A 25,083-nucleotide genomic window follows, 5' to 3' on the forward strand; every position below is an offset into this window, starting at 1 on the left:
GGGCTCTATGGTAACCCTGAGAAGAGAATGCCCTTTCTCCTCATCTGCATACAGACGGTCTCATCTGCATACAGACAGGCCTCATCTGCATATGCTCTGTGGGACTCTGAGAGCACATTCCGAAGTCTCCTGCCTGGACCCTCCTACCCCAGTGCTGACATCCCTGTCGAGGGAGGGCCCCCACCCCTTCTGCCCCTGTCTGGGTCTGGGTCTTTCTGTTTCCAAAAGGCAGCCCACCCTTCAGGGCTCCTCTCCCACCTGCTGTGCCCAGTGCGTGCCCTTCCCTGTGCTCAGAGCACTCTCTCCACCTCCTCCAGCCTTTCTAAGCCAGGAGGCCCTAGTGCAGGCAGAGGGCTGGCCCTGTTACTGGCTGCCTCCCCCACCCAGGTCCCCCAACACCCAGAGGGTAAGGAGGCTGGGAAGACTGATGCTCAGGCTGAGCAGACCCCAGCAACTTCCTTCATGCTGACCCCAGGCCTCCGTGAGATCGACCTGATGGGGTGGGGGCTGCAGTGGGTTTTTGCAAGGTCTGGTAGCAGGAAGGGGCCTGAAAGGAGGGCTGGGGAACCTTAGAAGCGCTGGTGGGGCACAGGGAGCCCAGGCCCAGTGTCAGTCTTTTAAATAAGCCCCATCGTGTTACAAACAGAACTGCCTCTTCTTGGCTGCGTCCTGGGACTCGGTCAGCTCTTGGAGTCCCTGTCCTTGCAGGAGACCCTGGGGCTCTTTGATACCTGGGGTAGGGGGAGCTTGGAATTCTTCTGATGGGTCTCCACCATGCTGAGGGCCTTGGCCACAGCCCTCCTTTCCAGCGTCCATTTCCACTGTGAAATGAAGAGCTGGAATAGGCCAGGTGGCTTTAATGTGTCCCTTCTTCTGGAAACCGTGTCCAGGTCCCTAGCCAGCATTCTGTATGCAATTTCAGCAGATGCCAGGGGCCCCTGAGGTTCATCTTGACTTCAGGCTAGGAGTCCCGGTCTAGGGAGCTAAAAAGTGCTGTGGTCAGTGTTTAAATGGAAAGGGGATTGTAGACATATGTGTGTAGATGCATGTGAAGTCTCTTGGAGAGGACACCGGGACCACCAGTTGCCTTTTGGAGAGGAGTTAGGTGGCTGGGGATGGGGTGGGGAAGCGACATACTTCCCTTTCATGCCGTGAGAACTGTACCATGCTTACTATCTTAAGTTTTTTTATTTAGGAAGATTCCAGGTTTCAAACTATAATTCCATGGAGGGGTGGTGGTTAGATGGGAGGAAGAACTTTTGAGAGGGTGATGGAGATCTTAAAAAGTGTTTGTAGTCTGGACTACTTTACAGCATGAGCTCTATAGAGTGAGAGGGCCTATCATTTGGGGGAGTACCTTGGATACAGACATGCTACGGGGGAAATGGTGTCAAGAGCAGTCCCAGTGCCTTCTTACTGTGGGTCCCCTGCCCTCACATTCCTACCCAGGTCTTGTTGGGAAGTTCTGTCTGCTGCCTAACCTGAATCCCTTTTGCTAAGGATGTTCATCCCCTCTATCTCTCTGGGGAGGGGCAGAAGAAGCAGGAGCAGGTGGCCCTGTGGGGCAGGGGTGCTCTCTCTCTGTGGTCTGTTCAAACACGGGAGGACATTTGTGAAGAAGGGCCCCTTTGTGGAGGAGAGAAGGCCACCCAGTGATCTCGCACATAGGCAATCCCACCCTTGGGATTGGGATGCTGCAAGCACCTGCCCATCACTCTGAGTTGGGGATGACCAGAGCCTAGGTGGCACTGCCAGGAGTCTTGGGATGGCTGAGAAAGGTGGAAGGAGCCAAGGAAGCCCCCAGTCCCCACTCCACCCCACACATGGCTTCCTTCTTCTGCTGCAGTGGTGGGTCTCTTGGAGGGAACCCTCCCTTCCCAACCCTGCCCAGGTACATCACTACCACCAGGACTGGGTCAACATTCAGGAGTCTTTATTAGACATGAGATGGGACCTCCATCTCAGAGGATAGCGACTCAGACAATACTGGAGGGACTGGGGTGGGCCACGGTGGACAGCTGTTGACACGGGAGCATGGGTACAAGGAAGCCCTCTCCAGGTGGCTCCAACATAATGGGCAGCCAGGCTGGAGCTAGGGCCATGCCACGTCCATCATGCTCAGAGGCTTCCTGGAGCAGCCAGTCAGCTTGCTGGAGTATTCGCCTCATCCTTTGGTCAACCTAGGAAGGCTTCTCAGAGGGAACCCACACCACCTGGGTGAAATAGGTCCTTCTTTTTGGTCTGAAAAAAAAATGTCAAGAGTGAAAAAGATTCTCTTTGGATAGAGACCTTGGCAGGAGGCAGAGGACAAAATTCCAGGGAGAGCATCCAGCAGTCCTTGGGGCTCCCCTCCACCAGAAAGGCAAGGGCCTGGGGAGGCCCCACGACAAAGGGCTGAGTCTGGGCATCTCTTACAGGAGCTCTACCCAGGGCCATGACAGGTGGGGAACTCAGATCCCCAGCAGGTAAGAGGTTAAGCTGTGGCCCAGGGGATGTGCCTGAAGGTGGGGGACCTGCTTCCCTTGGCCCAGGACCAACCTGGGACAACTCAGGTGGCTTCCACAGCAACTGTAGCCTCTTCCCTAGTCCTGTCTTCACTCATAAGGATGGGTTTTCACATCCCTCCGGGTCAGCACCTGAGAACTTGCTTGGAGGTCCCCGCCATTCTGGCCCTTGAATGTATTAGGAGCCTGTTCCGCCAGGGCCCAGGGAGGGAGGGAGCTTGTGCAGGGGACCCACCAGGCCCCATCTGAAGCCCAGCCCAACTTACTAGCTCCTTGACTCGGGGCCCTTTACATGTCCTTCCTGGGGCCCTGATTGCACCTTTGCAAAGTTGGGGGCAGTACCACCCAGTTTCCAGGCCCGTTGAAAGATAGAGAAGAGAGGGGGTCTGGCTTGCCCGAGCCGTGGGTGTGAATCCAGGTCAATTCCCTCCTTCCTGGGGTGGATGGAAGCCTTAACTAGGAAGGAAAAAGATCAGCAAGGGCTACAAGGAAATCTGGCATTGAGAGCAGGACCATTGGCACAGCATCCCTGTCCTGCTCATAGCAGCTCTTGGGGGGTCCCTAAAGTTCACCCTACCTGACTTCTCCAAGGGCTTTCAAATCTGAAAAGAGAATCTGGGGAAGAGGAGGGGCTGTGAACCATGCCCCTCCACTGCCCTCCTCCACTCGGATGGGGTGGTCCAGCCTCAGCCACCGCCCTCCCACTGACCTTGATTCACCCACTACCCTACAGCAGGCCTAACGGGCCATGGACCTTGTCTCAGGTTGTACTGGGGATGGTACATTTGCCTCACCCATCACCTATCCTACTGGCAGCTCCCCGCAGGTAAGGATTCAGTCTCCCTTAAACCTGGGCTCCTTGAGGCCCCGACTTCCCTACCCCTTTGACCTGGCCTGGCCCCCAATGCCGCAAGGTGAGGTGTTGCTCCTGGTACCCAGCCAAGACTGTCAGCCTCTCCCTGCACACAAACACTGTCCCCCCACTGTAGCCTTCCTGGCTCCAGACCCTCAGCCTGCTGGGGAGTCCCACAAGCCCCAGGCTGGCTGGATTGGGGGGACAACGAGGTGTGTGTTGGAGCCTGGGGAGGGGTGGTGGGTGAGGCTCCAAGCACCCCCCTGTGGGGGAGGAGGGGTCCAGATGGAGCCATCTCTGCTGCTCCGCCCTCCCAGCCCAGACACAGATAGCCAGCATCTCCTAGCAACCATCCGGTAGCAGGGGGCTGGGAAGGGGGGGCGGGGAAACAATGATGTCGTAAATCATCCCCAGCCCCTCCCTGCCAGCCCACCCTGCCTCAGAGTGGAGAATGGCCTTCTTTCTCTCCCCACCTGCTTCTCATTTGAGATTCCCCCAGCAAAGCTGGCCCCTGCTCTGAATCCCCTGGGGATACCCCTCTAGGTCAAGGTGACCATTCTCTGCCTTTTGCTTGGGCTCCAGAGGGAGGGAGTCCTCACCATGTCAAGATCTCTCAGGGATCCTGTTGGAACCTCCCTGAAGGCAGGAGCAAGGAGACCTCTTTCCTGGGGGGCCCCCCAAACCTGAGGGCCTGGGAAACTCTCACTTTCCAGTGGCCTCTGGCTCTTGCCTCTCTCTGTGGGTGGGGATGGGGGCAAGGAAGGGGAATTTCAAAGCATTTTGTGACACTGACTCCCCTTCTCTACACAAGATTTTATTTATTATTATTATTATTATTATTGTAAGTAGGTTCCACAACCAGCATAGGGCTTGAACTCAGAACGGACCATGAGATGGAGAGACACATGCTCTGCTGATGGAGCCAGCCAGGCACCCCTCTAAACAAAAGATTTTACATTTGGGCCCCCAGGTCTTTAAGGGGCACTGGGACATCACCACATCGGCCAAGTCTGTTTCCTGTGCCAACAGCCATAGTCCAGAAAGCTCAAAAAATGACTCACACCGCAGGGAACATGTTCCTTACCTCTCAGATTGGCCACGTCAAGCCAACGGTACTTCTGCAGTACAGATCTCCATAAGACCTTGGGAAGGACGTCCCCAGACAGGGGCAGGCAGGATTCTGGAATTTCCTGGCTGGAGAGAGGAAAAGCCTGTTACAGAAACACGAAACTGAGTGCAACTGAGTGCAAACGTCTTACACTTATAACATCAATGTGTTCTCGGGCATGTGAAATAATACACATGAAGTATTGTGCACAGAGCCAGACATACAGTTGGCCTCCACCTTGGCTATTTTTAAAAAATCATATGTTAATATTAATTTTTATTGGACGGTGGTCAGGAGGAAGGGATAAATCCCTGGAGACCTATCTCCCATCCTTCAGGAGCCCCATGGGAAGATCCAGATAGGAAGTAGTGCCCTGAGTACAAGATGGCAGCCAATTGCTATGGCAACAGCAGCAGAAGGAGTCCGGTTGATTGTGGGGGCAGTGCTGGAAAGCCAGCTGGTGCCAGATGGACAAACCCAGCAGAAGGTAGCCCTGGCCGAGTGAGGCTCATGTCCCTGTGCCCAGGGCTCTCCCTCCATATGCCAGCCTCCGCCTGGTCCCTTCTGTAAACCTAGAGGCTCCTCTCTATCTGTGGGGTATGATGCCAGAACCAGGCCTCCCCCCCCAGCTCTTGCTTGTACAACAAGGAATGACCACTTGGAGACAAAAGACCCTGCTGCTCAAAGTCTTGCTGGCCCATGGGCTGAGGGATCTGGATAAGCCTGAATTTAGCTCACTCCTGACAATGCTGAGGAACATAAAATTGGGGACTTGCCAGACTCCAGGGCGGCAGGGCTTGGAGGCACCATTTTGTGTCCACTCACTGGAGGGTCCCAATGTCTGGCCAGTGTTTTCTTGGAGAACGCTGAGATGAGGGCCACAAGGTTAGGGCAATGTGGGGGAACTTCAACCCCACTCCCTGCAAGATTGTTAGTGTTTACACCAGGCCAGCAGGAAGTTCTTCCTGAGAAGGATGACAGAAGCTGTGGCCACGCAGTCTACCATCTAGGTGGTAAGATGCTCGCCTGCTGGTGACCATGCATGAGAGCTCCAGCGAGTGCATGGAGCCCAGCCATGCCTCCCAGGCAGGCCTTCAGCACAGACAGCACCCAGCCCCTCACTCTCCTCCCCAGCACTCATGCCCTCATTTGGGAACATGGAAGCCTGCCCTGACTGTCCCCACCTATCTGCAATGGGCCTTCTAACTCTTAGTCCCTTCTAGAATTTGCCCTGGATATCTGCATACAGCCTTACAAAACACCCTGGTTCACACAGACCCATCTGGTTCCTCAGGGTAACTGTGGAAGGAAGTCAGGATCCAAAGACATTAAGTGACTTGCTTAAGGTCACCTAGCTAGGAAAGGAGGGAAGCTTAAGGTCACCTAGCTAGGAAAGGAGGGAATATTTCACATTTGCCTCTTGACCAGCCTGTCTGATTCCAGCGTCAACAACCAAAACCTCCCTCTGTAGTCCATCCTGTGGATGGAGCCCTTCTACCAAATCTGTGAGCAACCTCGGGCTTGCTGGGGTTGCTGTCATTCTATTGCTTCCAATGCCCCAGACCCAAACATTTATTAAAAGGAAAAGTTCACAGCAAAGCATGGGAGGTGGGAGAGAAGTTCTATCCACGCTGCTGGTAAGCAATAGGTGACACTGGGATCAGGCCAGGAAAGAACCCCCCACACACACAAGACTGGGTAGAGTCTCAGGCAGCCCTCCCGGGGGCAGCCCTCCAGGGGGTACAGGAGCTGGAAGCACATTGGAAAGGCTGGCTTGGGGAAGGGCGGCTGAAGGGCCTGGCATGATGGGAGTTATAGTGGGGAAGAAGGCTGGCAGCAGGGCCTTGGTGCAGGGGGTGGGGGCCTATGGGGCCTGAGAGGATTGTGGAGGGGAGCCTGTCCTGAGTCTGTCACTGTGAGAGCCTGGCCAGATCTCAGCTTCTCCATTTCCTTCCCAGATCTGGCTTTCTCCCCTCCTCCAACCCCCTTCCATCCACGCTGTGGGCCCTGGGAGCTAAGCCTCCTCACCTGACAGGGCCACTTCCACAGCCACTCACAGAGAAGCCTTTGTGCAGAGGCTGGGCCTGGGGGAGGGGCAGGGGCCGGCACCCCCACTTCCCTCCCCCCAGAGGCCAGCAGCAGCACCTCACCTCCTTAGCTGCCTCTCTAGCCTCCCATCGCCTTTCTCCAGGAGAGATCCCCTCAGAGCCCTGGCCCACCTGCCACCCCTCCCTCACCCCCTCTTCTAGGGACTCTCCAGGACTGAGTGCCCTCTCTTCTCCAGTCCTCAGCTGACCCTGGGACACCTGTGTTAGGCACCAACCCTGGCTTCTCCACGTCTCCTCCCAGAGAGCCCCCATCAGCCTACCTGCGTGCAGGTGGCATGCGGCATGCATGTGGTGGCGGAGCGAGTCTAGGGAAAGAGCCGGAGACCCTTCCCTGGGTGGCTCCCAGGCCTTTCATCTGGTCCTTCATTTGCAGAACTAACCGAGAGCCAGTGAAATGTCTAGTTGGGCACTGGACTGAGTGGGCAGCTAGATGCGGTGCCCTGGTCCCTCCTGCTCCCCAGCCACACCCTGCACCCAGCATCTCTGAGGCTGTCAGCCAACTCCCCGGTACTCCCTGGTGGGGCCCCTAAGGCTCTTCATAACCCACTTTTGCCTCCATGTCCTATCACCTTCTGGCCCAGAGTCCCCATAATGGACAGTCCACCCCCATAATAGCCTGTTTCCTGCCTCCCTGCCTGTCCACTCTCCACCACCAACTCCCTCAGGCCTTGGACTTAACAACACCCTGCCTACCTTTATCTCACCACTTCTCCTTGGGCCCCTCCAGGAGGCCATGCCTCACTGCCCTGCCCCATGCCCCTGCAGCACCTGGCACAGGTCAACCTTCCCACTACCTCCTCGGGGCAGCCCTGTATCCCACCTTTGTCTTCACACGGCCCCTGGCACTCAGCAGGTGCTCGGTAAATGCCTGTAGATGGACTGAGCGGACAGAGAGGCAGGGTTAAGGGAAAGGAAGGTATGGGTGTGAGAGCTACTACAAAGGAGGAAGAGATGGGTCCTGACTTTGGTGCTGTGGACGGGGAGGGTCTGCACCTGATGTGACTTGAGGAGTTTGGTGACACCAGCGGTGGAGGCAGACTAGCAGGAGCACGGCCAGGCTGGAAACACAGTGCTGAGCCTCTGAGTGTCTGGGGTGTGGCCACCGGCGAATTATGGAGGGAGGTTGGCTTATGTACCACTATGGAGGCCTCAAGCACGGGAGCCCTCCTGGCAGCTGGGGCCTGGGCATCAACCCAGCAGGTGCACCCCTCCAGCCTTTTACCCCTGGAGCTAAGGGTGGGAGCACAGAGAGCAGTTAGGGGACAGATGTGGAGTTCAGGGAGGCCAGAGCCAGCAAAGTGGGAGAGCATCTAGAAGGCCAGATGTGATACACTAGCAGGTCTGCAGAACCCTAGGGAGCACTCGTGAATGGAGACCTGGCCAACCTGGAGGACTGAACAAGCACATAAGCAAGGATGTCACAGGAGACCCAAAGGCCACAGGAGCAGGCAGGATGACACCCGCAGGAAATGCTTTGCATGGGTTGCCCAGCCTGAGTGGGGACGGGTGAACTCGTGTAGGGGCTGTGGGTGGCCGTCAGGGCGCAGCTTTGGCAGAGTCACAAACATGAAGCCAGACTGCTGGGCTGGGCAGAGAAGACTGGAAGCTTCATCTCGGGTACACAGCAGCCCTTGGAGGCCCCAGAGAGACCCTCACGCTGGCAGGGGTCCTCACCTCTACTTCCTCCTGCTGAGACGCCCACTTCTGACCCCTCCAGTATACGTCCGTCACCCACAGTCCATCAGATCCTTCGTCAAGGCCTCTGACCACCGGTGTTCACCAGGGGTCTGGAAGGAAGGAAGGCCTCTCCCCCAGCCCTGCTCCCGTGCCGGGCTCATCCTCCTTTCGGGCTGCCATGTCTCACTCCTCCTGCCTTCCTCTCTCTCATCCTCTCTTCCCAACTCCACTGGCAGGAAGACTCCTCCATGTTCTGGCCGGCCCGCCGCCGCTGTGTCCATCCACCTGTCAGAGGTGGCCATCTTAGGGCAGCTGCATGAGATGGCGGTCTCGGTCTCCCTCTCCCTCTCCCTCTCCCTCTCCCTCTCCCTCTCCCTCTCCCTCTGCTTCCGTTCCCACAGCAGTGCCTCCTACCCGTCTCTCTCTTCCTGAAGCCTGAGCCCAGCAAGGTGGGGGGCCAGGCTGGGGAGCCAAGGCCAGAGGAAGCAAGACAAAAAAGGACAGAAAAGCTGGCCCCTTGGCATCTCTCTTTGGCATCTGAGTACAGCTCAGGGAGGGGCGACAGAAGGGAAGAAAGAAAGTAGTGTGAGTTTTTATTTCTGTCCTCTTCCTGCCACCTCCCCCCCCACACACTTTGATGAAAACAAAATCTCTCCCCTTTTCTCTCTCTTCTCCTCCCCTTTTTTCCTGGCTCCTACCATGAGCCTCCTGGAATGCAAATGAGTTGTATTATGCAAATGTATGCAAATCAGGCTTAACGAGCGGAAGGAGGGGGCAGAATGCCTAATGAGTAATGGTGGAGGGTGCAGATGGAGGGTGGCAGCGATGACCCCCTCCTCTTCTCCCGTTCCCACAGCCTGGAGGCTTGCTGGAGGTAGCAGGGTGTCCCTCACTTCTGGGAAAGACTAGAAGGTCAAGGCCTCTGTCACTTCGGCTCAGACTGGCCTGGGTGGTAAGTGAGGGACAGGAGAGATTGCGGGGAGAGCGGTTAAGTATAAGGGACTGCTGCTCACTCGCACAACCTTCCCAGAGTCTCTGGATGCACCAGCCTCTCTGCCTGTACAGCTCGGCTCCAGTGCTGAAAAGAGGGTGATGCTCATGCATGCCAAGGCTTGTGCATCAGAAAGGAGGATTCCCAAGGGAAGATTCCCAACCAGACCCAGGTTCTTCCTGGGGGTGGGGGTGAAAGCTGTCTCTCTTTGTGCTTAGGAAAGTGGGGGTTGGGGCGGTTGCCATGGAAACAGCATGGAACACCCACCTCCCCAACATCCAGCCCCAGAGGACCTAAGAGTTGAGGGGGGGATAATAGATTGACACCCCCTGATGCCCCCACCACCTGGCACTGCCAGCCGGAGATGGCAGCATCACATCCTAGAGAGAATGGCCCCTTTGTTTCTGGGCTCCCGGTGTTGGAGAAGCAGGCCTGGGCACACAGAAGGGCCTTTCCCAGGCCCTGTTCCAGTTTGCGTGACTCTTGCTGGCCTCTGGAGACTCCTTGTGGCCATCGGCTGGCCTCTGTGCCCTGGCAGATGGTTGCCCCCTTGCCTTTTCTCCTGTGAGCTTGCCAGCTACACTAGGTGTCCCTGTGCTTCTGTCTGAGGCCTCCCCTCCAAAGCTCCTCGGACAGAGATACTAGCCAGTCCCATCTCTTCCTGGCTTGTGTGGACACCTCACATGTCCAGACATGCATTCTGTCCTTTTCTGTACGAGGACAACCTATGAACCCTCCCTGCCAGCATTAGGTCTGCTCCTCCCAACTCAGGCTGGGAGGCCCATGCAAGATATATACGACACCGTAGGCAGGGCCAGGCTGGAGTTCAGGAGGCTGCATCTTGGCATTTCCACTACCCAGCTGAGTGACCTTGGTCATAACTCCTTCACTCTCTTGGGATCTGTAAAATGAGGAATATAGGGCTGAGGCTCATTCTAGCTCTACCTGCTTTCACAAGACCTTAGGTTAAATACTTTCTGAGGTCTAACTCTCACCCCTCCTGCTGCGGCAGCGGCCCCTCACTCAGACTCACCAAAGAGGACAAATGCAATTTCCTGAAGATGGAATGCCAACTGCCCTCAGCCTTTTCCTCTTCCTGAGACTCTAAGGCTGCCTGCAAACAATTCCCACCGATTGCACAATCTAGAGACAGACAGAAGGCCCCTCCCCCTCTCCCGGAGGGGGCCTGCGCTGCCGTCCTACTCACCGTCAGGGAGCTGTCCGTGGTGCTGGATGCGGCTCTGGCTCACGAGTGGAGAGGAAAGAGGGCGGGAGGGTGGGCGAGCACCCACCCGCCCCAGGTAGGAAGCTGGAGGGAAGAAAAGAAGCAGAAACATTTGGAAGCTGTAAGTAAAGGGGCAGATATCCCTGAAGAAAGTTTCTCCTCTCTGAAGATCTCCAACTTGCCAATACGACTTCGGGACTGGGGGGTGGTGGAGGAAGAGCCCAGGAGTCAGTGCAACTCTGAACATCTCCTTCATTCCCAAGGACTTAAGAGTCCTCGATTAGCTCAGTCTTCACCTGAATCCTATTTGGAAATCCGCCAGGAGATAGAGTCATAGTTCCTGCCCTTGGGGAAGAGCTCAGGTTGAGGGAGTTGACAGGATGCAGATCTCTAAATTCCACCTGAAATTCTAAGGTTCCCATAAGGAATTTAGTAATAAAGATGAGAAAGATAGACATATGCAGATACACAATCTGTCCCACAGTATTAGATATGGAGAGCTCGAGAGGAAAGGTAGGGAAGGTAGGAAAGGGAAACTGTGTGTGCCTAGGGGCGTGTGCACAGGTGCATGTGTGTGTGTGTGTGTGTGTGTGTGTCTGTCTGTCTGTCTGTCACCCGGGCAGAGGGGTAAGTCTGCACCCATGGTTCTTATCCCTAGCTGCACATTAGAAATACCCAGGGAACTTTTAAATGATACCTATGCCTAGGCCTCATTCCAGGATACTTTGATTTCATCCATCTGGAACTCGACCCATGCATCAGTTTTTGTTTGTTTGTTTGTTTGTTTTTTGTTTTTTTTTTTTAAAACCTCCCCAGGTGGCGCAGCGGTTTGGCGCCGCCTGCAGCCCAGGGTGTGATCCTGGAGACCTGGGATCGAGTCCCACATCGGGCTTCCTGCATGGAGCCTGCTTCTCTCTCTGCCTGTGTCTCTGCCTCTCTCTTGCTCTCTTTGAATGAATACATAAATAAATCTTAAAAAAAAAAAACAAAGTACATAGTTCAGTACTTTAAAAAAATAAAATAAAACCTCCCCAGGTGATTTTAGTACATAACCATGTCGAGAATCACTTGCCTGGAAGAAGGCATGTAAGAAAAAGTACAGGGGTTAAATCTGATCAGCTGGAGGGCGCAGCAAAACTAGGGCCCCTGAAGAAGTAGGGAATGAATAGGGATGAGGAGGACCAACATCTAACATCCCTCTCCTGGGAACTCCTGGTGGCCTGATCTGGATGGGAGACTGACTCAGGTGTTGAGCTTGTCTCATGTGTGCTGTGGAAGCTCAAACCATCTCAGTGACATCAGGCAATGAGATGAACTGTCTTCCCACCACAGTCCCTTGTGCAGAGACAGAGCATGGGTGCAATGACCCTGAGGGCATGCTGCTCCCCTTCACCCAAAAGGTCCCCCAGGGAGGCAATTGTAGAAGGTAAACAGCAACAATGGTCTCTTTCAGTGTCCAGATCCCAACCCTTCAGTCCAATTAGCAGACACAGCAAACAGCAATTCAGCGGCCTTCAGCTGCTGTCATAACAAACTCAGAGCAGCCTTAATGGGGGGATTAGGGCAGGCAGGGGGGGTGTCACTCTGAGCTTTGGGAGAGCCTGCGTGGCAAGGAAGGGTTCCCCATTTCTCTCATGTCTCTCCTATCTAAATATGCACCTACACACCTTTACCTTCCATAATCCTGCTTCTCATTTTCCTCAAAGCTCCAAGAATGTTTTCATGGTTTTGTCTACTCCTTCCCTCCAATGATTTTAAAGCATTAACCTAAATGCATTTGTCTCCTAGGGAAGCTGGCACACTCTGCCTCTGGATGAGATAGTGCCACAGCCCCCCAAGATCTCCGAGGTCTCAATAGCAAAGGAAGGAAGGTGAAAAGGTTGATCTGTGCCCAAAACATTGGGGTGGGAATGAGGTGAAGACATAAGTATCAGAATATCCTAGTTCCCAAACCTTGGGAAGTGCAGACTTCAAGCAGGACTTCCAGACCCAGAAGAATGCAGAGGGGCCTGTGCTTCTCTGGCAGGTTACCAACCTTGGGGACTGATTTGGCATTCAGGGAGGTGGCAGACTGGGAGGGAAGAGAGAAAACACCCCTTCTTAAAGTTGTTCAGTGTCAAAGAAAAGTCTGCACACTGATAGGCAGGTAGGTCTCCATTTGGTTTGTTAATTATACCCATTCCTAACTGGTCCTTTACCCAAATAAACTGTATTTTTAGTAATTCTAGAAACTTAATGGAATAAACTTGGAATTATCATTTACCCATGCCATATTTCTCTATGTAAGTCAGTTTACCAATCCTAAGTACCCTTCCAATAGGTGATAGGGACTGTTAAGAAGAGAAAACGTGATGGCCCTTCTGCCCCATGGACTCTAGCCTCTTCCCTTCAGGGGCTTCCCAAGGACTGTTCCTCTTCCTCCGAAACTTCAGACTATGCCTTTCCAGGTCCCCAGGAGTGCCTCCTTAGCTCCAAAGCTGGGAAAGGAGGATCTTCCTCAAGTTTAAATGTGTTGAGACCCTCAGTCAAGAACATACCAAAGAGCTGTCCTCTTTGCATCCTGAGATCAACCATATGTTTTCAGATTATTGTTCTAAACTGTAGCTTAAGAATTACTCTTCGCCCATAGATATCATAATGTATTATAAGATCTTTTACATAGACTTCTTTGCTCCATGTAACAGTCCTGAGGGCATACATTCTTCTCCCCCTTATATAAACATTGGAAGCTCAGAGATGATGCTTGTGGCTGGGGAAAACTTTCAATGCTGCATATTGGGGAAAATCTGACCCAGGGTGAGGTTGTGGGTGGTAATCAAAACTTGAGTCAGATATTTAGAAGAAAATTGCCTTTGAACTCTTGGATTCAGAATTCAGTAGGAAGGCATGAGAATGAGACTGAGGGAGGAAAATGGGGAAAGAAACCAGCTTAGAACCTGTTTCCCAGTAGGAATGGGTAGATGTTGCAAGATCTGAAGAATAAAACTAAAAACTCGTGGACACAGAAGTGTGATGGTACCAAGGAAGAAATTTGCTAACTGGTGAGTGGTGAGGCTCTTTTGAGCCCCTTTGGAGCCAGCCTCCCTGCACCCCCACACCATCAGTTCTCCAAGTGCGTTCAGTGGAGGAGGTATTACCTGGTATAAAAGTTGGAGGATGCAGGCGGCAGGACTCGGGGGTGTCACTGTGATGTCTGCATTTGGTAAACCCTCCCAAATCCCAGAGCATCTGTTCCTCTAGTGGATTTATGCTTATGCATAGTCAGGCATCCCTGATCTTACAGCCAAGCCTCCTGCCCACTGTGGATGGGTCACACACATCCAACCTCAAGCCAGGTCACTTGGGTTCTCACCCTCATGAGTAGACGCAGCTCCCAGCACAGGCACCCATCATTTCCCTGACAGCCCTGCCCACACAGCCATGTGCACCACCACATGTACACATAAGGCAGCACACACTCACCCACCACATCCCTCCTGGCCACTATGTCCCTCCTGGCCTCTCCCTGGAAGGAGGGAATGCTTGTTCTATAGGGTGTAAACTCTCCACCCACGTGCTCCCTTAGCCCCTCTATTCTCCTTTGGAGAGCCAGTGGTCAGATGTGCTGATGGGGGATCCCACAATAACAACATAAACCCACTGTGGCTAAAATATAAGTTCTAAGTCTTATGCAGATGAGTCTCAGCAGATCCCATATGCACATTTCCAACCAGCTGCATGAAGAGTTAAAAAGAAAAAAGAAAAAAAGGGCTTGTCTTTCTTGGTGCTTCTCCTCCTGTCACAACCAGGCCTGAGGTCTCTTCTCCTGGACCTTCCCCTTCCCCTGAAGCGCAGATACCCTCCCTTCTCACTCATCCCTCTTGTCCCCCCACCGGGGGTTGAAACTATTGAATAACATCAGGTACATGCTGGGGTCTGTGGTTCCTCATCTGTAAAATGGGGTTAATAGCAGCCTCCTCAGTGTTGGAGGATCAAAGAGAGGCAGAGAGACAGAGGCTGTTACCAGGAGGTACCCTGTGCTGTTAGGGATTCTCAGTCCCTGCCCAAACCTGCTCCCTTTCTCCCTAATCCTGTCTCCACTGTCTCCTTCCAAAAATACCAAATTCCAAACAGCTGAAAAATCGAGAGGCGGTTAATCTCTCCTTCCTCCAAACCCCCGAAGGGAGGAAACGTGTGCTCTAGGCACTTGGAAGCCTGCTGTTTTAGTTTGGTTCCCCAATATTTCTCCCACATAATATATAATTGAATCATAATCTCCTAGCTATAAAATCAGCTCCTGGAGGAAACTGTAAATTAACACAGGGAACTGGAGTCACTACAAGGTCATTTTGTCCAGTTGTCCTGTCCTCTTTCTAGCCCTGCACTCCTGCACTCCTGCCAGGTGGTGGGGGATGGACCCGGGAGAGGAAGTAAAGTCAGTGGGGCCTTGCTACATTTAGTTTTATTCTACCAAGTGACTCTAGACCACCCTCCTCTCAACTGCACCCAAATGCTTTTGCTTAAAATATTTAGGTCAGCTCAGATAAATGGATTCTTTTAGGAAAGGCCCTGATTAATCTAATTCTTTGATTTCTCTGGGCAGCATAAATACTAAGCTACAAATTCCTTTGTGTTTGAGCTCCTTGAGGCCATTTGCTCCTGGAGATGATTTCTAAGAGAGTGAGGATGGGATGGGAAGGGAAGATGTCCTAAAAGACCCCAACTCAACCCATTTGATCAATGAAGACAAAGATGGCATGAGAAGCTTTTCAAGACATCAGACCCAGGTCCTGGGTCAGAGAGAGTAAAGAGTGTGAACAAGGGAGCTGAGAAATCCTCTGCACCCCAGGGCCCCAGAACCCAGCCTGTACCTCCAGTTCCTCCGCGGCTCATCTCCACTCTGCCATTCTCAACTCTCACCCCAGCCAGGTAGACCTACTTGGCTTCAGGGAAGCAGATGAAAGCAAAAACCCCAGGTAGGGCCTTTGCTCTTTCCTTTTCTCTTCCAGAGGAGGGAAGGGGCTCCCCCAAAGCCTCCCACCCCAGCAAGAGCTGTGGATAGCCTGCGGAAAGCTGTTCACCGGCACCCACGGGAGACGCCTGGTTTGGGAGCCCCAGGCACGGTCCCAAATAACCCCACAACTAGATTTCAACGGAGCTCTGCCTCAGAACAGCTTCCCCCGCAGGGGCCCACTCTACATTTGGTCCAGAAAGGCCCCATCCTGAGGAGGAACCACCCCGCCTCTTTCTGGCCTCCTCCCAGCTCTGGGCGAAGACGGAGCATCTAGCTAACGGGAACCGGGAACCCGGCGGCGCCTCCTACCTGCGCGGGGCCCGGGTTGGGGTGCGGTCTTGAGGCCCGCGGGCCACCGGCTCCTCCTCTCGCCCACGCGGCCCGGGGGTCCTCACGTCCCCAGCCACTCGCGTAGGCCTCCCCCGCCCGCCCGCCCATGCGGCCAGCTCTCCCTGGGCCCTCTGCGCAGTGTATGGGGTTATTTTTACTTTCGGTTATCTAGCTTTATGAAGACTCCACACCACTCATACAGCTAGATAACCAAAGATAACAACCAACCCCGCCTCCTGGCTGGTGCCGCTGCCTCTTCCACGCAGCCTCCCGGCCGCCGCCGCCGCCGCCGCCGCCGCTCCCGGCCGCCGGTGGAGGTGGGAGAGGGCACAGGGGTGGAAGTGGGGGCGGAGAGAGAAACGGGGTTCAAGTCGGAAGGACCTCGAGTCCAGGACACAGAGACCACAGAGACCGAAAAGGGCGTGGGAAGGACGCGACGGCCGGCGGCGTCGAGGTCCAGGGGTCGGCCAGGGCCGGAGAAGCTCCAGGCACCCCGTTTCCCACTCGCATCCGAGCACGAAGTGGGAGTTCCGCGGTGCTTCCGCAGGAAGAGGGACTCGCGGGCTTTTCGCGCCAGCCGGGAAGAGCGCGGGGACTGTGGCGGAGGCCTCCGCGGCCCCACGGGGTCCCCAGCGCCCTCCTCCGGAGGCTGCAGGGCGCGCCCCGCAGCCGAGCCTCCGCGTGGGAGCCGCTGGAACCTCTGCTCGGGAAAAGGGCTGCAAGCAGGGCGCCGACCAAAGCCGGGGGCGAGCAGCGATTCGTGGGGAGAAAACCCCCGGCGGCGTCCTGGCAGGGAACAGGAAATCCCGGCAACCCGGAGGGAGGCAAGCCGGTGCGGGGTGGGTGCCCCAGGGCCTCCTCGGCGCGTCCCCGGGAGAGGGGGGCGGGAGAAGTAAAAGGCTGAGACCCCACCCGGGAGGGGTTCCGGGAGAGCCCCAGCTAGATGGGGCAGGCGGTGCAGGTGAGCAGAGTCCCAGGCCCCGCGGGACCCCTCAGAGAAACGGCTTTGTACAAAGAGGGCCACAAAGCACCCAAGGCTGTGAAAATGGCCGGGGGTCCGAGGCGAGAGGGACCCTAGCGCTTGGCAGGGATTCCGATCGGGAACGGGAACCGTCACGGAGGTCCTGGCAGGCCAGAGGAGGGTGCGGGTCTCGGCCGGCACCTTGAGGTGGACGCGCAGGCACGCCGGACGCCGAGGCGTTCGCCCACCTGCTGCCCCGAGCCGGCCAGGCCACTTACATCGAGCCCCGGGCGCCCATCGTGCTCTCCCGCGCGGTCCTCCCGGCGCGTTGCCGCCACGGAGAGCCGTGGCCCGGGGTCCGCGGTGCCGGGGCTTAGCGGGCGCGGGGATGCAGATGCCCGCGGGCTCTCAGCCTCCTCCGAGCAGCGGCGAGCGGGGCCGCGCGGGCCTCGCCCCCCCAGCTCCCGCCTCCACCGCGGCCGCTGCTCTGGCCCGGGCGCGCTCCGGCTCCGGACTTTTCATTCATCCTTTCACGCTCCCTCCCCAGGCCAGCCTCCGATTGGCTCCGGAGGGTCTGACGTCACCGCCTCGTCTCCCCCCCCCCCCCCGCCCCGACCCCGCCCCCCTTCCCGGGAAGAGCTGGAGCGCGCAATTGGGGCTCTCCTCCCCCCGGAGCGGGGTGAGGGAGGAACTACAGCCTCCGAGCGCTGACCCCCGGCCGCTTGCTGCCTCGCCCACCCGAGGCCCGTCTGCCATCTCCCACCATTGTGGTTTTGATCGCCATCCTCACTCTTGTAGGCCTTACATTTTCCATTTGGTCCCTAGACGTGTTGCACCGGGAGGGGGGGCGGCGCAGAGGTTTCAAAAAGAATTAGATAACTGGAGATTCTCCCCCTACCTGCCTCCATCCCTCAGGATATCGTTTGTTTGTGCGTGTGTTCTGATCTCTTCCATACTGGGATCCTAATCTTCTAGGACGGGCAGGAACCTCTCTCTGGTCGGTTTCCAACCCAAAACACTGAGGGAACGATTCTGGAAGTTGGGGACTCCTCCTGGGACCCGCGGGGCCTCCCTCTTCGCCGCGAGGAATATTCAACGGGAATATCTCTTGAACCCGCTCGCTACACCAAAGTTCCAGGCGGGGGAGGCTGGTGGGTCCCAGCGGCGTTAACCTGGGCAGCATCCGCAGCATCCACTGAGCCACCGAGGCCCGCGCTAGCGCCTTCTCTCCCTTTCCCCGGCCCGTGAGCCGCCAGGCCCCTCTCCACCTCCGGGCATCTGGAGAGCTGAGGTGATAGGGAGAAGCATCACCCTCAGCAAGGTTTTCAGTTCCAGGCTTTCCTGACCTGGCTCCCCACCTGCCCAGAGAATCAGAGTCCAGTTATGCCGCGTCCCAACCCGGGAGCACGCACGGCCCTGCAAGCGGGATCCGGATTCTCGCTGCCTGGTGGAGCTCTCCGAGAATGAGAAGGAGCGGTGAGGCCCTGGTGAGCCGCAGTGCCTGCCTGGGAGCGGTCCGGGTCTCCAGTTTCCGCACCCCTCCAATCGCCATACTCTCAACCCCTTTTCTGAAAAATCCTATGGCTTAGATACCTAGAGCCCGTGTACCTGCTTAATACCAGCAGATTCCTATCACCTGGGATCCTTGAACACAGTGCCAACAGAGGTGCGCTCCCCGTGCCTCCAGCGGGCCCAGCCAGACTGTTCTTTAAATAAATTTTTAAAATTTTATTTATTTGAGAGAGAGCCAGCAGAGAGGGAGAGGGAGAAGCAGACCCTGCTGAGCAGGGAGCCCAACGTGGGACTCTATCCCAGGACTCTGAGATCATGACCTGAGCCACTCAGGCGCCCCCAGCCAGACCGTTCTGTACACTCCAGCATGTCACCTCTCTGCAGTGTCTAAGACAAAGCCGAGCCTGGATGCTATTCCCCTTGGTTAGATGTAAGCCCATGGCCAATGGCTTCGTTAATCACATTCCCTTAAAGATGGGAGAATGTCTGAATAGTGTCTACAGGATTGTGAGGTGGGGCACACTTGGAAGTAGGATAAAGCCCCAGGGCCTACATCTCCCAAGAGAAGAGTATGGAGCTGAAGCAAACAGCCTGGCTTTCCCAAGGCTCAGGGCATTCTCAGGGCTGTTCTTGGCACAGTTTTTCCGCCTCTGTCAGCCTCCAGAGGGTCTCAGGACCCAAGGAAAGCCCAAGGGAAAGTCTTTCTAGAAGGTTCCATAGCATCAATTCTTTACCCTCTCAGAACTAGGAGCATGTCAGGCAGAAGTGGAGAAAGAAAGAGACAAAGTGTCCACTGCCTCCTTCCTTCCCTCCCTCTCCCAGGTGCTCCTACAGCTCAGAATGGAGCACTGGGGGAGCACTGGGGCCTCTGTTGCCTTAGTAGTAGCAGAAAACTAGAATTCTCCCCCAACACTCTCACAGCTAGACCTACCCTACTGGTATGCTGCCAAATGCATTCCCTAAGGCATCCTCCATACCAGGCCCTGGAGAAACTATAGGCTTCTTCAGTCTTTCAGCTTCCTGCCTACAAACCTCCTCAAATAATTCCAGGTACATGACCTCACACCCCAATACTCTCTAGATATTCCAGCCACCCTAGATTGTGCCAACACTTCACATATACCACCCACTTCCCCTACAAATATTCTCCAATTTGTCCCCCACAAGATCCCTTAAAAGCACCTAAAGCATGCTTTCTTCCCTTCCTTCTCCCCTCACCCAGTGCCTGTGAGGCTGGGGCCAGCATGTGAGAAAGAGCTGACCATCCTGTTAGCCAAAACCATCCTCTTTTTTCAGTCACCAATTCCAACCAGGTCCCCTGTCCTCATGGGCCCCAGCTTATCTCCACAATCCCTTACTCTGGAGTTACCCAGTGAGCACAGCAAGAGGCAGCAGGACCAGCGTAATCCCTCCTCTTTCAGCCACAGCTGTATTTTTGCTGGGGATGAGGTGGGGGTTAGACTCAAAAAGGCTTCTTTGCCCCATGGAGACACTCTCTTCTCCACCCCTATTGGCCAAAATCAGACTCTGCTGGACCTTCTAAAAAACTGAGATCTGGAAAGAAATGGGTACATTTCCAAATTCCTCCCAAATACCTAGATAAGGAGCTAGATCCTCCACCTCTTGCTGTGGTTTTGGGTTCTGCAGAAGAATCTTGGCCTAAGCAGTGGCCCCCACAGAAGAAAATGGAGATTAGTTTAGATTGGAATCACCCTCTCCGGCCAGGTTCCTGATAAAGCAATTTTTTGTCTGGTTTGGTTTTGTCTGGACTTGACAACCTGACCCTCCAGGGTTCCTGCTCACAGGGGAGTAGGGCCTCTGTCTCCATTCCAACAGGGATGGAGCTATAAGCCCTGAAAGAAGCAAACTCCCCACCATCATGTTCACTGGGCTTGCTTTGTATAGGAAACCATGTTACAGTTGGTTTCCAAAAGGACACTACGTGGAGGGAAGCAAATGAGACAGCCCTCCAGGGCAGAGCAGCGTCATACAGACTCGGTCTAGAGGGTCTAATGCTACACCTAAAGCAGTGCCCAGGAAAGAGTGAGTTAACAAGGGGATGTGTGTGTGCCCTCCTGTGGACCTAGTGTCCTATAAGTGGAAAGGGAGGGTGTTGACAAAGCATGTCCAGCATGGGATCTGCGTGGGTGGGGGGGGGGGGGAGAGGCAGGGCGACCATGTTGTGTTTTAGTGACTATTCGGCAGGTCCTTTGACCACCAGAGACCTTTCTACTATCTAGAACTGGATACAGCAGGCCTGAGAGAGGCTGCCAGCTGGAGCAAAATGGGTGCATTTTGTCCCCCTCCTGCTTGGCCTGCCAGCCTCAGTCTCCCCAGGAAGGCCTCCGCTGGAGCCCACAGCATTCTCTGTTGAGGTGGAGGTTCTACAGAGGTGTGGCCTGCAGATCCCACCGGAGTTCTTCCAGGGAAATTCTGAGGTACTGTGGGGAGAGCCCCCCAAGTCCCTGGCATTGATGTGAGCTTGTAAGTGTCTCCATCAGCTTACAGCCTGCATTCTTTGCCGGTGCCTGTCCCCACCCCCATCCCTACAGTCCTGGTGCGCACCCATTGTCTGTGCCTGAAGAGCCCTATGTACGGAAAAACATGGCCTGAATTATGCTCTCAGGACGCAGCTTTTGGACAGCTTTTTATAATTTGGGTCCAAAATACATTTTGGCATTAAGCCACTCTCTTGAAACATTCAGGTAATTAAATAAAAAGCATAATTTTTCTTTGTTTCAATTATCAGATTAATTTGCCTTGAAGACACAGATGAAAGCTGCATGTGGAGGAGGGTAGGTTCAGGTATTTATTTTTGCCTTATAAATGCATCATTTTTATGAACATTATCACACATTATTCTTTGGCTATAGAATATTTGCATTGTCTGTGGGATGGTGACACATAAAAGCAAGAACGGGAAATTAAAAAAATGCTGAAGCTGTGAAAAAAAAATCTATCTCCATATGGACAGAGGAGGTTAGAGGGCATGGGGACAACTTGGAAGATTTTGTCCCTGGGGGTGTCACCCTTCCCTCCCCATGAGAGTGTTTTTCTCCTGCTGAGAGGCCAGCCTGAGAATTCCTCAGGCCTCTCTAAGCACTGCCTCCCTGCCTGCCCTCAGTTCTTAAACCCATAACTGAGCTGAGCGCAGGCCTCAAAGCCCTATGGAGTCAGGGAGGTAAGGACGAGGTGACAGAGACTGTAGAAGGTCCACCACCAGTGAGTGGTCTCCTTGAGGGACAAAAGCATGAGCGTGTAAGGGTGCACACACACACACACACGTGCAAACACAAACCTATGTACTAAGACAAATGCCACCACATTTCCATGGCACTCCCAGCAAGAGCCTCTGAAGCTTCCAGGGGCAGGGTCCGCACATACCTTTGCGGTGTGCATGCTTCCCAGACCTCCACTCACTACAACCCACACTGCTTTCCTTTCTCACCTCTGTCACCCAGATACAGACATCTGCATCCCCACCCCAGGGTCAAAGGGCTGCCCACGCCCCCAGGAAGCTCTGAGAGAAGAGGAAGAGTCCCTGACTCCCCAGTGCCTCTCCTCCCTCTCACAGAACTGGGGTCTTCCATTCCTATCATCAATGACTCCACAGGTCTTACTACCATCAGAGGGGAGTACAGGCCTGGCCCCACAACTAGAGGAGGCAAGGTGGGGAGAATAGGGGAACACAGAGGTGGTGCAGGGCCAGCTCCTCCCGCCCCCCCCCCATTAAAAACAAACAAATAAGAAAATAAATACCCTAAAAGCCAAGGTGGCCACCCACGATGACACCAGAACCGGGGCTGCCTGCTGCTTCTTGGATGCCCGGCCCTGTCAAGGAAGAGAATGTGAAGGTTAAAGTGGCTCCAGTTCTCTCCCTTGCATTCCACCACCTCTCTGCCATCCTCTGTGGCCCAGCACTGAGCTTCGGGGCAGGTGGGGGGGGGGGTGTCAGCGGGGAGCAGCCTTGCCATGCAGGAGGGCAGCCCCCCCCCCCACCGCCTGGCCAGCCCCAGTCTGGGTGGACAGCGATAACTCATCCCCCCCCCCCCCCCCCCACTCACAACCTGCTCCGCCTCCATCTGAACCTAAGGCTCCGGCTTGGCGGTCCTGGCTCCAGCCAGTCCTGCTAACTTGAACCTGCAAAGAATAGTCCCTTGCCCAGTGGACACTCTCTCCTCCCAGCTCCCCGCCGCTTGGGGCAGAATGGAGGATCTGGGGGCAAGGAGACATTTCTGTGTGTCCAGCTCCAACTGCACAGCAAACTGTAAAGTGCTCTACACTGAAGATACAGCCGGTCACGCTCCGCCTCTAGCTTTCTCACCCTTCCATCCATAAGAGCAGATCCTGGAGCTGTCAAGTCCTCCCCTGTCTCACATACACAAAAGGTGAGAATACAAAGCAGCTTTTTAAATTTTAATGTTGGGTATGGAACCTAGTCTCAATATTTTTATAGTCTCATTTTTCCCGGTATTTTGCTTTCAGGCTAAATTTTGATTTAGGGGAATGATGTGGGTGATCCAGCCCCTGATAGACTAAGAGAAGTGCATTCACATGTGTGTGCGTGCATGCGGGTGTATGTGTGTGTGTGTGTGCACATGTGTGTGTTGGGGTAAGTTGGTGAATCCTCCTGCCTCAAACTCAATCCACAACTACTCACCTTCTTTTTTTAATTAGGAAGATAATCTATCTTAATGCAGAGGAAATCATAAAAAGGAAAGGCTACGGAGTGGGAGTAAGTAACTCTTCCATCGAAGCCTGATTTCTAGGAGCCGTGCTTTGAGTGCTCCCTGCCCACCTCTCACGGCCACAAATGCCCACCAGTCCCACAGCTGCAGCTCAACCAGCCTGTTCATTCATAAAGGGATCTCTCCATCTGAAATGATCCTCACACTAGAGGGGCCAACACCCCCACACACACTGCAACTTGCAGACTGGCTAGAAAATATTTGGGGAGTCTCCAGCTCCTTCTTCCACCCTCGTCAAAAAGAGGCGTGGGGTCCCTGTAGCAGCAGCACCTATCTCTGCTGAGCCCTGCCCTGCACCCCGTGCCTCGGGGGGGAACATGGTGACAAGGACCGCACCCCAGGAGACGTGGAACATGTGTGTGCATGTTCAGGCAGCCTCAGCCTCTCCCAGAAATCTGGTCTCTGGAGAACCAGAAATAGTCTGCAGGCCTCCAAGCCCCCACTGCCTCCACAGGAGTCCCAGCCTGTCTCCCAGAAAGCCTCGTGTGGGTAGGGACAGGACTGAAAATTGTGCCTTCTCTCTACATCTCCTGGCCCTTCTTAAAAATTAAGAAATAAAAGCCAGCCTCAGATGGGGCTGGTGAAGGCTGGCAGAGCTTGAGCACCTGGCCCCAACCCCACGCTGGCCTTTCAGTTCCCTGAACCCTCCTCCCACCTGCCAGCTCATGGGAAAAGCAGAGAGGAAGGTAGAATGAAAGTCATCTAAATTCTATAAAAATGCTTTTGGGTTTTTTTCTGATTCTAGCCCCCACTTGTTTGGGAATGTGGCTCCTCCCCAGCCCCCAGCCCCACTCCCCCAGCTCCTCAGACTTTGTCCCCACGCGCAGAGAGGACCGGAGCCGGAGAGGAAAGAGGTCAGGAGTCCAAATACAGAACTGTCTTTCTCCTCCCTCCCAGCCTGGCTAGTCTTCCTTCCTGCCCCTCCTCTGGTATAAGCATTAAGATGTTGGCCGTCTGGTGGAAAGAGGGAGGGGTGGATTAATAGGATCAGTAGCACCGTGACCCTAAAGCCCCCCCAATCCCATTGACAAACTTGGTGAGCTGTCTGCCTTCAGCTGGGCGGGGAAGGAGGGGACCAGGAGGCGCTCTGGCGAGGGGCAGGGCCGCTGCCTGAGCCCAGGGCCACCCTGGAAGCCCCCGGAGCAGGGAGCAGGAGTGAGCAGAGACCCCACTCTGCCAGCCCCTGCTCCGCACACATGCTCCACTCTGTGGGTCACCCCCTAAATCTTTTATCAGCCGTTCCTTCTTGTGATTGCTGTGCCTGTCTCCATTAGCGGGTGAGCAAAGTAGGGCGCCCGGACTTAATTCAGGGGTCCCACCCCAGCCCAGCCCAGATGTCCAAGGGAGCAAGGACCCTCCCGAATGGCCACTCACCTGGCTTCTGTGAGGAGGAGAGCCGGCTTGGTGGCCCCTGCCGATGGACTGCCTCTCTCCAGCTCCTGCCTCCTGAGGCGGGGCGGGGTGGGGGGGCAGGAGGGGAGATGCAGCTCCGGTGACGTAGCATCTGTCTGTCCATTCAGGAATTCCGCTCGCCTCTCTTCGCCTCTCTCTCTCTCTCTCTCCCTTCATCCTGGAAGGCAGCGAAGAGGGGGTGCTGCCCCTGTCTGGAGACACCACAACCACCAAAATGACAGCCGGCCGGGAAGCCCTCCTTCCTCTCCGAGGCCTCGGTGGGAAGGGATCTATGGCACAGCCCCTGGCCCCCACCCCCTCCTCTTGCCTTTTTCAACCTGAGGCAGGAAGAAGGGGCTAAGGAAAGCTATTGTTCCTCCAGGCCAATCTCATCCCCCGAGGAAGCAAGACAGAGGGTGTGACAGACACACACCGTCCCCAGGTTCTTGCCAGGTCCAGCCGAAATTTTCCAACTTGAGTGCGTGGCTGGATGACTGGCGTGCAGTGGGGGGAGCCGAGCTGGACAGGAGTGACAGCAAGAGGACACTCTGCTGTCTGCTGGGGTCCCTGGGCCCTCCTACCCAGCCTCCCCCAGGCCCGGGCCCAGTTAGCTCCAGGAGTCCCAAATCCATGTCCTCCTTGCGGAGGAGAAAGTGACTTGGGAGATGCCAGCGACCGAGG

The 25,083-nt window shown here is 55.1% G+C and overlaps 1 long non-coding RNA gene across 28 annotated transcripts; it reads right to left on the minus strand.

Annotated features, from left to right (window-relative positions):
• Positions 1-1,916: 1,916 nt before the first annotated feature.
• Positions 1,917-24,638, minus strand: LOC144315867 (uncharacterized). 28 transcript variants are annotated; one of them, XR_013381602.1, is made up of 10 exons: positions 24,385-24,636; positions 22,022-22,093; positions 10,449-10,550; positions 10,275-10,355; positions 10,045-10,142; positions 8,248-8,787; positions 7,394-7,803; positions 5,242-5,430; positions 4,442-4,551; positions 1,917-2,241 (listed from the first exon to the last, which is right to left on the minus strand). It is a non-coding gene; the product is annotated as an uncharacterized LOC144315867 (long non-coding RNA). The 28 variants fall into 28 exon arrangements; XR_013381608.1 differs by lacking the exon at positions 10,275-10,355 and having other exon boundaries at positions 8,248-8,535; positions 8,665-8,787; positions 24,385-24,633; XR_013381606.1 differs by lacking the exon at positions 10,275-10,355 and having other exon boundaries at positions 8,248-8,562; positions 8,665-8,787; positions 24,385-24,633.
• Between the last annotated feature and the right edge of the window lie 445 nt (positions 24,639-25,083).

Source organism: Canis aureus, chromosome 6 (genome assembly GCF_053574225.1).
Source record: "Canis aureus isolate CA01 chromosome 6, VMU_Caureus_v.1.0, whole genome shotgun sequence".
Taxonomy (NCBI): domain Eukaryota; kingdom Metazoa; phylum Chordata; class Mammalia; order Carnivora; family Canidae; genus Canis; species Canis aureus.